At 31.1% G+C, this 11,472-nt stretch overlaps 1 pseudogene; it reads left to right on the forward strand.

Annotated features, from left to right (window-relative positions):
- Positions 1–1,264: 1,264 nt before the first annotated feature.
- On the forward strand, positions 1,265–3,750 carry LOC145030319 (ferrochelatase-2, chloroplastic-like; annotated as a pseudogene).
- Positions 3,751–11,472: the final 7,722 nt, after the last annotated feature.

The raw sequence follows: 11,472 nt of genomic DNA on the forward strand, positions 1-11,472 counted from the left end.
AAGAATAACTAACATTCTTAAAAATGTGAAACATTCTTATATTATTATGTGAGAATAGAAAAATAAAATTTTTAAAGAATAATATAAACATTCTTATATTATTATATGAGAATAAAAAAGATATCATTCTTAAAGAATAATAATTAGAAAAATTACAGACGATCTTACTCACGTCCTCACTCACTTTACTTAGCATCTCCTTTTACCACCCACCAACAATTATTGATGTCTTCATTGTTTTTTTTCTCTAGTTTATCAACACAAAAAAGAATTTAATATAATATATTTATAATAACTACATATCTTGAATTTTAGTAGAGTGTGGATCAATTTCAGCCTCAAATTGTTTTTTCCATCATTGAGGTTAGTCAGGCTATGGATGAACAAACAAAGACGAAAGAGAATGAAAAATCTGGTTATATAATTCCATAAAATGGGTTTTACTTTGAAATTTAAATTAAATTCCATAAATATCAGTATTTAATTTAGATAATGTTTAATTTAGTTACCAAAATTAGTATAATATCCATATATAAAAGGATTGGTCTACATTTAGTCATACGTTCACACAATAATTAACTGTTATATAAGATCCTAACTCTCTCTCTCTCTCTCTCTATATATATATATATATATATATATATATATATATATATATATAGAGAGAGAGAGAGAGAGAGAGAGAGAGATAGAGAGAGAGAGAGCAAAGTTCATTTGAGAACTCATAGTTTTCCGAAAACTGAAAGTGGAACGTTAGATGAAAAAAACAGATGACCAAGATCATTTGTGGTATTTTTGTAAATAAATAGAAACTTATTGGGGCGGGGGTATCTTAACTTAAAAGGAAAAGGGTATTATAGGAAACAAAAAAATAAAATAATATTATCCTAAATCACAAATCTGGAGAAAAATATCTCATTCTCTCTCCCTCTCCCTCTTACTCTTTCTCTCATGGTTTAGCCTCCAACGACCAATGTATCTCTATCGATGACCACCGCCTACAATGGCCTTCGAGATCGTGATTCATGACCACCGCCTACAACGGCCTTTAAGATAGTGATTCATGAAATATCCTCCATCGTTCCTTCCTTCCTCTCGTGGTCGCCTCGTCTACTGATTGTGTCGCATCATCACTCAAGCTCTTCATTATCCACAATCGATCCAACTTTTATCTCCGATAATCATCAATTGACATGATATCTAAAATCCTCCAACGATCGAAGCTTCTATATCACAACCCTTCCAACTTGTGTTGACAATGACCATGCACACAATAACGACTTCTCATGCTTTGCCAAGCGTGAAACTCTTAAAGTTGACAACCTCCACATTCAACCATAATTCTTCGGTGTAAGTTTTATATATGAATATCCTTATATACAAGCATGGATGCCACTCAATTGTGTGTATGTTGTGCATTTTATGTTATTACTTTCGCCTGATCAATTATGAAATGTTGTACTTCCTTTGAATCCTGATCGGTAATAAACTGAAATCAGATTAGTAAGGAAATTGAATCCTAAGTCTATTGGAGATCTACGAATTAATTCTCATATAACCTGTATATGTTTTATCTCTTACAGTTTTAGGTTGTTAGTATTTAAATTATTCTGAAATTTAGTCATGCCTTTATTAATCTAAGTTAGGCATCACTAATGTGTAAACAAGCTGTGGTTGGGTCATTAACTTCCTTGGCATTTCTATTTTGAAAACATTTTAGCTATTTTAAAAGTTCACACACTTGATGAAATTGCCTCATGTTTGTAATAATTAAACTAAAACATCCACCTACTTGATCTACTTGTAGTGTGTGTTTCCATAGAAAACATCAAGTTCCTTTCTGCAGCCATACATGCAAAGCATCTGGGAACTCCCATTCAACTGTCAACAACCTCTAGAAATTAAAATTGGATGACCTCATTAAGAACAAAGGTTTAGCTGAAAATAGCTTCTGTTTTGTAGGGTTATGCACACATCCTTTGAGTGAAATTGAATCTTATTCACATTTGGAGGAGGAAAAACTTTGAGTATTGCTTTTGAATCTTGGAGGCCCAAAGACACTTGTTGATGTTCAACCCTTTCTCTATAACCTCTTTGTAGATCTGGTATGTGTATTTGTACAAATAATTCCTTTTTGAAAGTCTAAAGAAAGATTCAATGCTAATTTAGTTCCAATATTTTTCATCATGCTAACAATTTTAGTGTTTGTGACAGGATATTATCCGTCTACCAAGGTTGTTCTGTTTCCTACAATGACCTTTAGCACAAATAATTTCTATATTAAGAGCAAGAAAAAGTAAAGACGATTATGCTATTCTTAAGACATGATATTGTTGATGTTTGAGTTTTCTAATTGACTTTCATCTGATTTTTATATTTCATTTCATTTCAGTATATATTTATGATTATAGTTGTTTTTTGTAGGCTGCTACTCTAAATTCAGAACTTGAAGCTAAGAAATTAGCTGCAAAGGTCTACATTGCAATGCGTTACTTGCATCCTTTCACTGAAGAAGTTGCCCAACAGGTAGTTAACTTATTATCATTTAATCATCATTTTTCATTGTAATTACTCATTTGAAGACACATTTCCCATTTTGTAACCAAACCACAATTGATTTTCCTTTATTCTTTACAATTTTGGAGAATAATTGGTTTACCATCAACAAGGCATTTCAATTCCAACACAAAGTAATAATAATAATAATAATAATAATAATAATAATAATAATAATAATAATAATAAATTAAAGATTACCATAAAGTGGTCATCAATTGAGATTGTTAATAATGAGGTTTTTTTTATCCATGACATATTAAGAGGAATAGGATCACGAGGCTTGTGGTGTTGCCTCTTTACCCTCAATTTTCTATTTCAACAACTAGGTTAAGTATACATGTACTTCAAAACATCTTTAGGTAAATCATAAATGCTTGATTTCATTTTCTGTCAGATTCTTGATTTTGAAACTAATTAATTTGAGTCACGTCACAATCACATGCAGGGAAGACAAAGTTTTGTCTAGCTTCATGTTGCTATTATCCAGTCTTGGTATCAACGATATGGTTATATCAAGTTAATGGCTGACTTTGATTGAAGAAAAGTTGCAAAGTTTTAATAAACCTCAAGAGGTAAGCTTCTTTGTTGATTGTTTTTAAATATTAAATACCCTAAAATCTCAAAGTAGAAGTGTAATAAAAAAAGTGTGAACCAAGAAATAGCAACCAATAGGTGAAATTTCTTTGAATGAAGAGAAAAGTGAAGAACCAAGTCAATATGCTATACTAGAAGACGATGAGAAGTTGGAACTGAAAGAACTACAAGCAACATCAAATCCATTAACATGTTATGCTCATTGTGCAACCAATAGGTTACATAATTGCTCCCTTTGCAAAGGTCAGGTTCATTTACTGGATACTTATTTCATTTTTTATTCTTGATTCACAATTAAATCACATATGATTCACAAGTAAATAACATGTGATTCACAAGTAAATCACATGCGATTCACATATGAATCACAAGTGAATCATACATGAATCACATTTGATTCACATATGAATCACATTTGATTCACATGTAAATTACATGCGATTCACAAATGAATCACATGTAATTCACGTGTGAAACACAAGTGAATCATATATGAATTGCATGTGATTCACATGTAAATCATATGTAATTCATATATGTATTTTTGTGAGTGTTTTTGCATCAATCAATTTCTTTTTAATTTTCTTGCAGATTTGAAAGAAATTATGGTGAATAATGAAGAACTGAAAAATGATAATTTGAAAAAAAAATATGGAAATATTGACACGAAGACATGAAAACGGTTTGAAATTTGTAGCATTTTTTTATTTTTTATATTTTATTTTGTATAGAATAAAAAACTTATTGTATTATGATTTATAGATTAGTAAATAAAATTAGCTTTCTTGTGATTTCATTACAAACATTATAGTATAAGAAATATGCATAGATGCATTTGAAAAAATATGCATATATGCACCTAAAATGTTGATTTTTTTGGTTAAAAAGTTATAGCTTTTTTTTTTTAATATTCTAGTTTTTTTATTTAACTTTACTGATTTTAAAAGGTTGGAGTTATATATATATATATATATATATATATATATATATATATATATATATATATATATATATATATATATATATATATATATATATATATGAGGTGAGTTCAATTGAGAAAATAAAAAAGGTTGAGAATTGGGGAATCATTCTCAGCCACTTATTTAATATAAGCATAAAAGACACGGTGTCAAACTTGTAAATATCGTAATAACCTTCAATATCAAATACGTAACTATAGAGAATTCGATAACTGTTCGTTCATCATCAAAAATTTTCCTCCAACCTTCAATAATCATCAGATTTCTTCAACTAAATCGGAATTTCTTCGCTGTTCATGAAATTGGAATCGGAGTTCTGGACTCGCAATCACAGTAGACATTGAGGGACTTAGAATCGGTACTCACAAGTTCCCAATCGGATTTTCGGAAATCAAAATCAAATTAAGAAATCGATCAGAGATAGGATGTCGCATCTGAAGTCGAAATCGGAAGTATGTGATGATTTGGAATTGATAACTTGATGTTTTTAACATTTTTAAAATAGTTAACTTGTTTGCACTCCAACTGTTTGATAAAATACATAAACTAAATTACCACGTTATATTCACATATGAATATGTTTTCTCACCTGAATCAGTATATGATTATTAAAAACACAAAACAAATATGCAAGTCTGTATGTTATTCATATGTGAATAACATATAAAAATTATATATATTTGTCAAGTGAATATACCTTGTAATATTCACAAGTGAATATACCTTGTAATATTCACATCTAATATTCACAAGTGAATATACTCTGTAATATTCACATGTGATATAACATGTAATACTATGTAATATTCACATATGAAATATCATTTAATACTCATAAGTGAATATACTATCTAATATTCACAAGTGAATATACTATGTTAATATTCACAAGTGAATTCATCGTCCAATATTAAAATATAAGTATACTATCTTTATTATATGGTATATTCATATATGAATGATACTTAAATTGTAAAAAAAAAAAAAAAAAAAAAAAAAAAAAAAAAAAAAACAATCATACTTTTTATTCATAAGTGAATAACGAATGTACTGTAATAAAATCTGATGCATTGTTATTCATTTATGAATAACGATAGCTGAAAATATAAAAAAAATAAATTTTTTTATTTTATCTTAAAACTATATCAATATAGATGCTTATTTGTAGAGAATAAAAAATCATGAATTTTGGTATATTTAAAATCATTTTTTGATAAAAATAGTTTATAAAAATTAAAAAAAAACGAAAAAAACTATGTTTTTTTATATATTAAGGTAATGATTAGCATGGTTTAAGGAAATATGTATGTTGGAAAACACATTTGCATTCGTTTCCCATTTTTGTGGCAAAAATAAATAATTAGTTGAGAATGATTCTCTCATTCTCAATCTTTTTTTTTTCTCAATTGAACTATATATATATATATATATATATATATATATATATATATATATATATATATATATATATATATATATATATATATATATTCTATTTTCAGCCCTCAAATCATAACTCCTAATAAACCAACGCTATATTCCTTCTCTTTATTTCTCACATGTTAGTCTCACTTAGTCTTCACACATTTCACATTGTTGTTCGTAATTATGTCCAATAAACTTCTTACATGCAACACGCATGGTTTTGTCACTTTGGATAATTACCCAAAAAAGAAAAGTTGTAATAGCACGTCAAATAGAGTTTCACTCGACTTTTTCTAGTTTTAGATTCGCTTTTATCAAAATGGAAAAAGTTGTAGCAAGCTTGTGTAAGTTCTTTTTCAACTTTCCTTGTTTAGAAATATTTAAACTAAAACGAAAAGTGTAAATCATTTTGAAAAAAGTTATACAGCAAATCTGTATAAGTTCTTTTTAACTTTCCTTGTTTAGAAATATTTTAACTAAAACAAAAAGTGTAAATCATTTTTGTTAAAGTATGGTTTGATTTTCCTAGTATAAATTATCTCTAAGTCACTTCTTATAATACTAAGCCCGATCAGAGAGGGTTTAGAGAGGGTAAAATGAACAGTTGCATAGGGTTCAATTTATTTTATTATATTTTTATTTAAAAATACAAAATTTTAATAAAGATAAATGTTATTTTTTTCTTGTTCGTCCTGAACCTTTAAGAATACTTCATTTTTCAGGACTGACCCTGAGCCCGACTGTAGCATATTTCATAAACCATATTTGTCACTGGAGTATAATGTTATTTCTCTCTATAAAAAAAAAAAAAAAAAAAAAAAAAAAAAAAAAAAAAAAAAAAAAACTAGGTGTAAGATCCATGTATTAAATGAATTTATTTTAAAGGAAAAAAAATATGAAATTTAAACATTTGTGAAGTTTGAATTTATAAAATATATATATATTGAATTATTAAAGTTAAATTGTTTGTTTTTTTATTCTTTTAAATTAAACAAATAATTTAGATAAATAAACAAAGAAAATTAATGAAATTTTAATTTAGAAATTTTGAAATCAGAAGGAAGTCAATTAATGAAATTGATATGCATTTATTATTACATTTATTGCAATTATTACATTTAAATATCATGTGGAAATTAATAAAAGGAAAAAAAAAAAAACACAAAATGTCATTTGGAAAAAAAAATTTATTGAAAATAATTACAAAATTATATGTGACCAAATCAATAATAGTATCACATGTGGAAAAAGTTCTTTATTTATTAGGGAGAATATTTTTGTAAAATTAATCTCGCATAATCAATAAATGCGTTAAATAACAAGAATATCAAGTTTATATTAATTAACTGGCGATTAAATAAGATCTATAGATACTACATAGGTATAAACCACCAAAATTAATATCTCCGAGAAAAATAATCCTTTTATTTATATCATTGATTATTATATTTTATTTATATAAGACTAATATATGCAATAGTATAATTTCAAATTTCATTTGGTTTATTGTATTTATATGTTTTGATGGAATTTTATTTACCGGTATATCAGATTTATTCGAATTAAAAAAAAAATCATAATAAAGGTAAAAATCACAATATCTTTTTTTAAAAGAGAAAATCTTAATAAAAGTAAAAAATCAATATATATATATATATATATATATATATATATATATATATATATATATATATATATATATATATATATATATATATATTTACTATCTTATAAAACAAATCCCACTATTTCTAAAAATAGATTGAATAAAATAATAATATTTTTCTAAGACGTCCAAATTATTAAGCTAATTGTACAACTAATCACTAATAAAATAATATTAAAATTTAAACAAACTCCTATAAATCTTCTCTTCCAAAGTTTTGACCAAATATTTTTTCATCCAAATAAATACTCAACACCCTATAATTTGGTCATTTCATGAATTTTCTTTATTTTTTATATGACATGTTTCCTAAAACAAACTAATGATTGAATTGAAAATAATCATTCTCCATTGAAAAGAAATTAATTGTCGGAACAAACTATTTGTCGTCCGCCGCTTTGCGCGGGTAAACGGCTAGTATATATATATATATATATATAGTCAAGATCAAATAAGAAGGAAATTTTTTGTAGGAAGGTAAGAAGTTTTTTTTCTACATATTTTTTTCGCGAACAAACAAAATGAATCATTAGATGATTCACAAGAAAAAATTCTCAAAAAAACATCTCGATGATTCATTTATACAATGATTTTGTCGTTATTCACTAAAATTGTCATAAAAAATAATTTTTTCTTAATTTATTTAAAAATGAATCATAAAGATGTTTTTTTTGGGAATTTTTTCTTGTGAATCATGTTACAAATGAATCATGTAGTGATTCATTTATTTTGTTCGTCAAAAAAATATTTAGAAAAAAAAACTTCTTACCTTTCTACTAAAAAAAATTTCTTACCGGATATATATATATATATATATATATATATATATATATATATATATATATATATATATATATATATATATATATATATAACTCAAAAACATAAATAAAAATATTATCTTCCATCTCAAAATAACTATAGATGTATAGATCGTGTTCGATAAAGAATATAATATTTTGATAGAATGAAGGAAATACTTTTTGTAAAAATTCACAATGTTTTTGTCTATTTTGCTTTACAAATGATTCCATGTGAATCACTTCTCGATCGTACAATTCCTGGACGACGATCCTTATTTTTGTGAAAGGAATGTAGCTCCTTATTAAGCTTTATCATAGATTTATATAAACTTTAAACCGGAAGACAAAACCATCTCCAATCTATTCAAATTTCCAAACTTTAATAAATTGTCATATAATAATATTTTGGGTAAATTACATGGATGGTCCCTGTGGTTTGGGGTAACCTGCGCGCCTAGTCCCTGAGCAAGATTTTTAACTCGGATGATCCCTAATGGTAAAATTCATAACCATCCTGGTCCCTCACTTAACATCCCGTCTAGTTGCTCCGTTAAAACACCCCACGTGCAAGGCACGCAGGGGTATTTTTGTCTTTTCATGTCACCCAGTCTTCTTTACACATGGTTTATTTGTCTTCTTCCCCCATTTCTTTCTCAATCGCAGTCTTCTCCTCCCACCTTTCTTCTCACAGCCGATCAAACATGGTGAAATGCAATTGTGGTGCGATAGGCGTTATACGTACTTCAACTACGAAAAGAAACCCAGGTAGGGCATTTTATGCTTGCCCATTAGAGGTACGATGCTGGAATTGTTTTGGGGGATTTTCTATTGTAACCCTAGTATGTGTATGTGCTAATCGAAGTTATTCACAGTACAGGGACCAAGGTCTGGCTTTATTAAGTGGGTAGATGAAGAAAAGCATGGTCATGAGGCGGAAATAAAAAATGAGGGGCTTGAAATCCAAATTCAAGAACTTGAGGTCCAAAATCGGAATCTGAAGGCATTGTTAATAATCAGTTGGTTTTTGTTTTTTGGGATAGTTGTTTACAAGTTGTAGTGTTAGTTTTAAGATCAACTGAAGTAGTTGCAGTTGTTTACAATGCCTTGTAATGAATCTTATTTGTATCAAGGGTACCCTTTTATCAATGAAAATGATATTTTGTTGAACTTGATTGTATTTTACAATTTGTGATGTATCTTGGGACATTGGTTAAACTACATTGCTAAAAGAAATCAAAAGATTACATTGACAAAATGTAGCACCTGGTTTCCGGTATGTGAATTTTATTTGAGCATTGCCCTATTTTAGCCTTGGACTCGGCGAGTCATAAGGTCCGACTCGCCGAGTAGGGACGAGACTCAGGACACGTTTAAGTGGGCGACTCGGCGAGTCCATATCCTGGACTCGGCGAGTCACCGCTGCTGGATGAAACCCTAAGTTTCAAGGGTTTGCACCCTATTTAAACCCTCATTCCGCCCCAACTCGTCCCCATTCACCCCCAGAACTCCCCCAACATCGTTTTCCCTTATTTCCTTGAGAGATTGAAGTGTTCTTGGTGTGTTCTTGAAGGTTTTGAGGAGAAAGAGGAGTAGATCAAGAAGAGGAGAAGGAGATCAGCCATCTTTGTGTCATTTCAACATTTTCCTTGAGGTATATCTCGTTTTTCCCCTGTTTCTATGCTTAAGATTCCATTTGAGACACTCTTGAGCAATTCTTCAAGCTTGTTTGTGCTTAATGTTTCGTAATAAGTGGATTAACCTTTAGATCTAGGCAAGATTGAGCTCCAGGAGCTCAGATCTGTTAGCTTTATGGCCCCATGTGGCTTGTTCATCCTAGATCTACCCTTTTGAGGCATTTTGCACCCTAAAATCCACATTAGTGAATATCCACACGTAAAGTTGGAAACTTTACGTGTGATTTGTGTCCTAGAAGTCCAGATCTATGAATGGCATGGACTGAAATCGAGTAAATCGGTGTATTTGGTGGATGCATGGCGGCGACTCGGCGAGTCGTATTGGCGACTCGACGAGTCTGGTCGCGAGTCACCGATTTGGTCCCTTCATGATGTATCGAGTTGAGCCGTGAGTCACAGGGGGTGACTCGGTGAGTTGGGAGCTGAACTCACCCATGTTAGGACTCGGCGAGTCAATGCCCTGACTCGGCGAGTCCAAGGCAATCTTCATAGATCAAGAATAGACTCGGCGAGTTGTTCATACAACTCGGCGAGTCTTAGCATAAAGTGTTCTTCGGATGAAGATGAACTCGACGAGTTGTTCATACAACTCGGCGAGTAGGATGAAGGAGTTGAATGACAGTTAGAAGATGAACTCGTCGAGTCATAGCCCAACTCGATGAGTAGAACCAGGGACCCAGGACAATAGTTTGCTAGGGACTCGGCGAGTGGAGATCCACTCGGCGAGTCGGGTCAACTGAAAGTTGACTCTAGCATTGGCTTAGAGCTAGACCGGGGGTAAAATGGTCATTTTACCTAAAGGACAGTTAGCAGTGTTTGATTGAGTATGTTGTGGGAATTACAGCCGGAGGACTCCCGGAGCAGCAGCAGTCAGTTAGTTCCCGATCAGTTCAGCAGCTACTTTGAGGTGAGTTACCTTCCAGTAGCGGTGGGTCTAAGGCCACAATGCCGGCCCACCAGTAGGAGACGTGAGATGATTGTCTTTGTGAAATCATCTAGGTTTGCTATTACCTGTTATGTTATATGCTATCATGATACGTGATATGCAATAGTAGTAGAATTCGGTTGTTAGGACCGCTGGGTAGTCAGACACCCCAGAATTATCTGACTGTATGTGATGGTATGCTTGTATGTCGGTCTGTTATGTTATGCGATAGAGGTAGCGGGAGGGGACCAGTCCCCGAGGATCGGTTGTTAGGACCGATGGGTAGTCAGCACCCCAGAATGGCTTGACATGGGTAGTCAGCACCCCAGAATGGCTCGACACGGGTAAGACGGCACCCCAGAATGGCCGCATGGGTAGGTCGGCACCCCAGAATGGCCGTACCGGGTAGTCAGGCACCCCATAATAGCCTGGCAGTACGTATGTTATGTGTTTGTGTGGTATGTGGTACGTTGGGGGAACTCGCTAAGCTTTGTGCTTACATTTACAGTTTTGTTTTCAGGTACCTCTGCACCGAAGGGGAAGGAGCCGGCGCGGTAGCGGTCGAAACAAGGATTTCGGAGATATAAAGAATGCCGAAATCCGAGTTATAACGAGGAAGTTATGACCTGTCGAAGTTTCGCGACAGAACCGGCACCGCTGATTAACGTAAAAAGTGAGATTTACGTTAGAGCGATATTTAGCCTTAGTGATCTAAACGAGAATCGAAGATCTCGTTGTTAGTATCAAAGCGATAAAAAGTTAGGCGAGAACGGACGTCAAACGAAGAAGTTATGAATTTATAACGAAATTTTCTGTCCCGGCC

Source organism: Lactuca saligna, chromosome 2 (assembly GCF_052625555.1).
Source record: "Lactuca saligna cultivar CGN05327 chromosome 2, ASM5262555v1, whole genome shotgun sequence".
Lineage (NCBI taxonomy): Eukaryota > Viridiplantae > Streptophyta > Magnoliopsida > Asterales > Asteraceae > Lactuca > Lactuca saligna.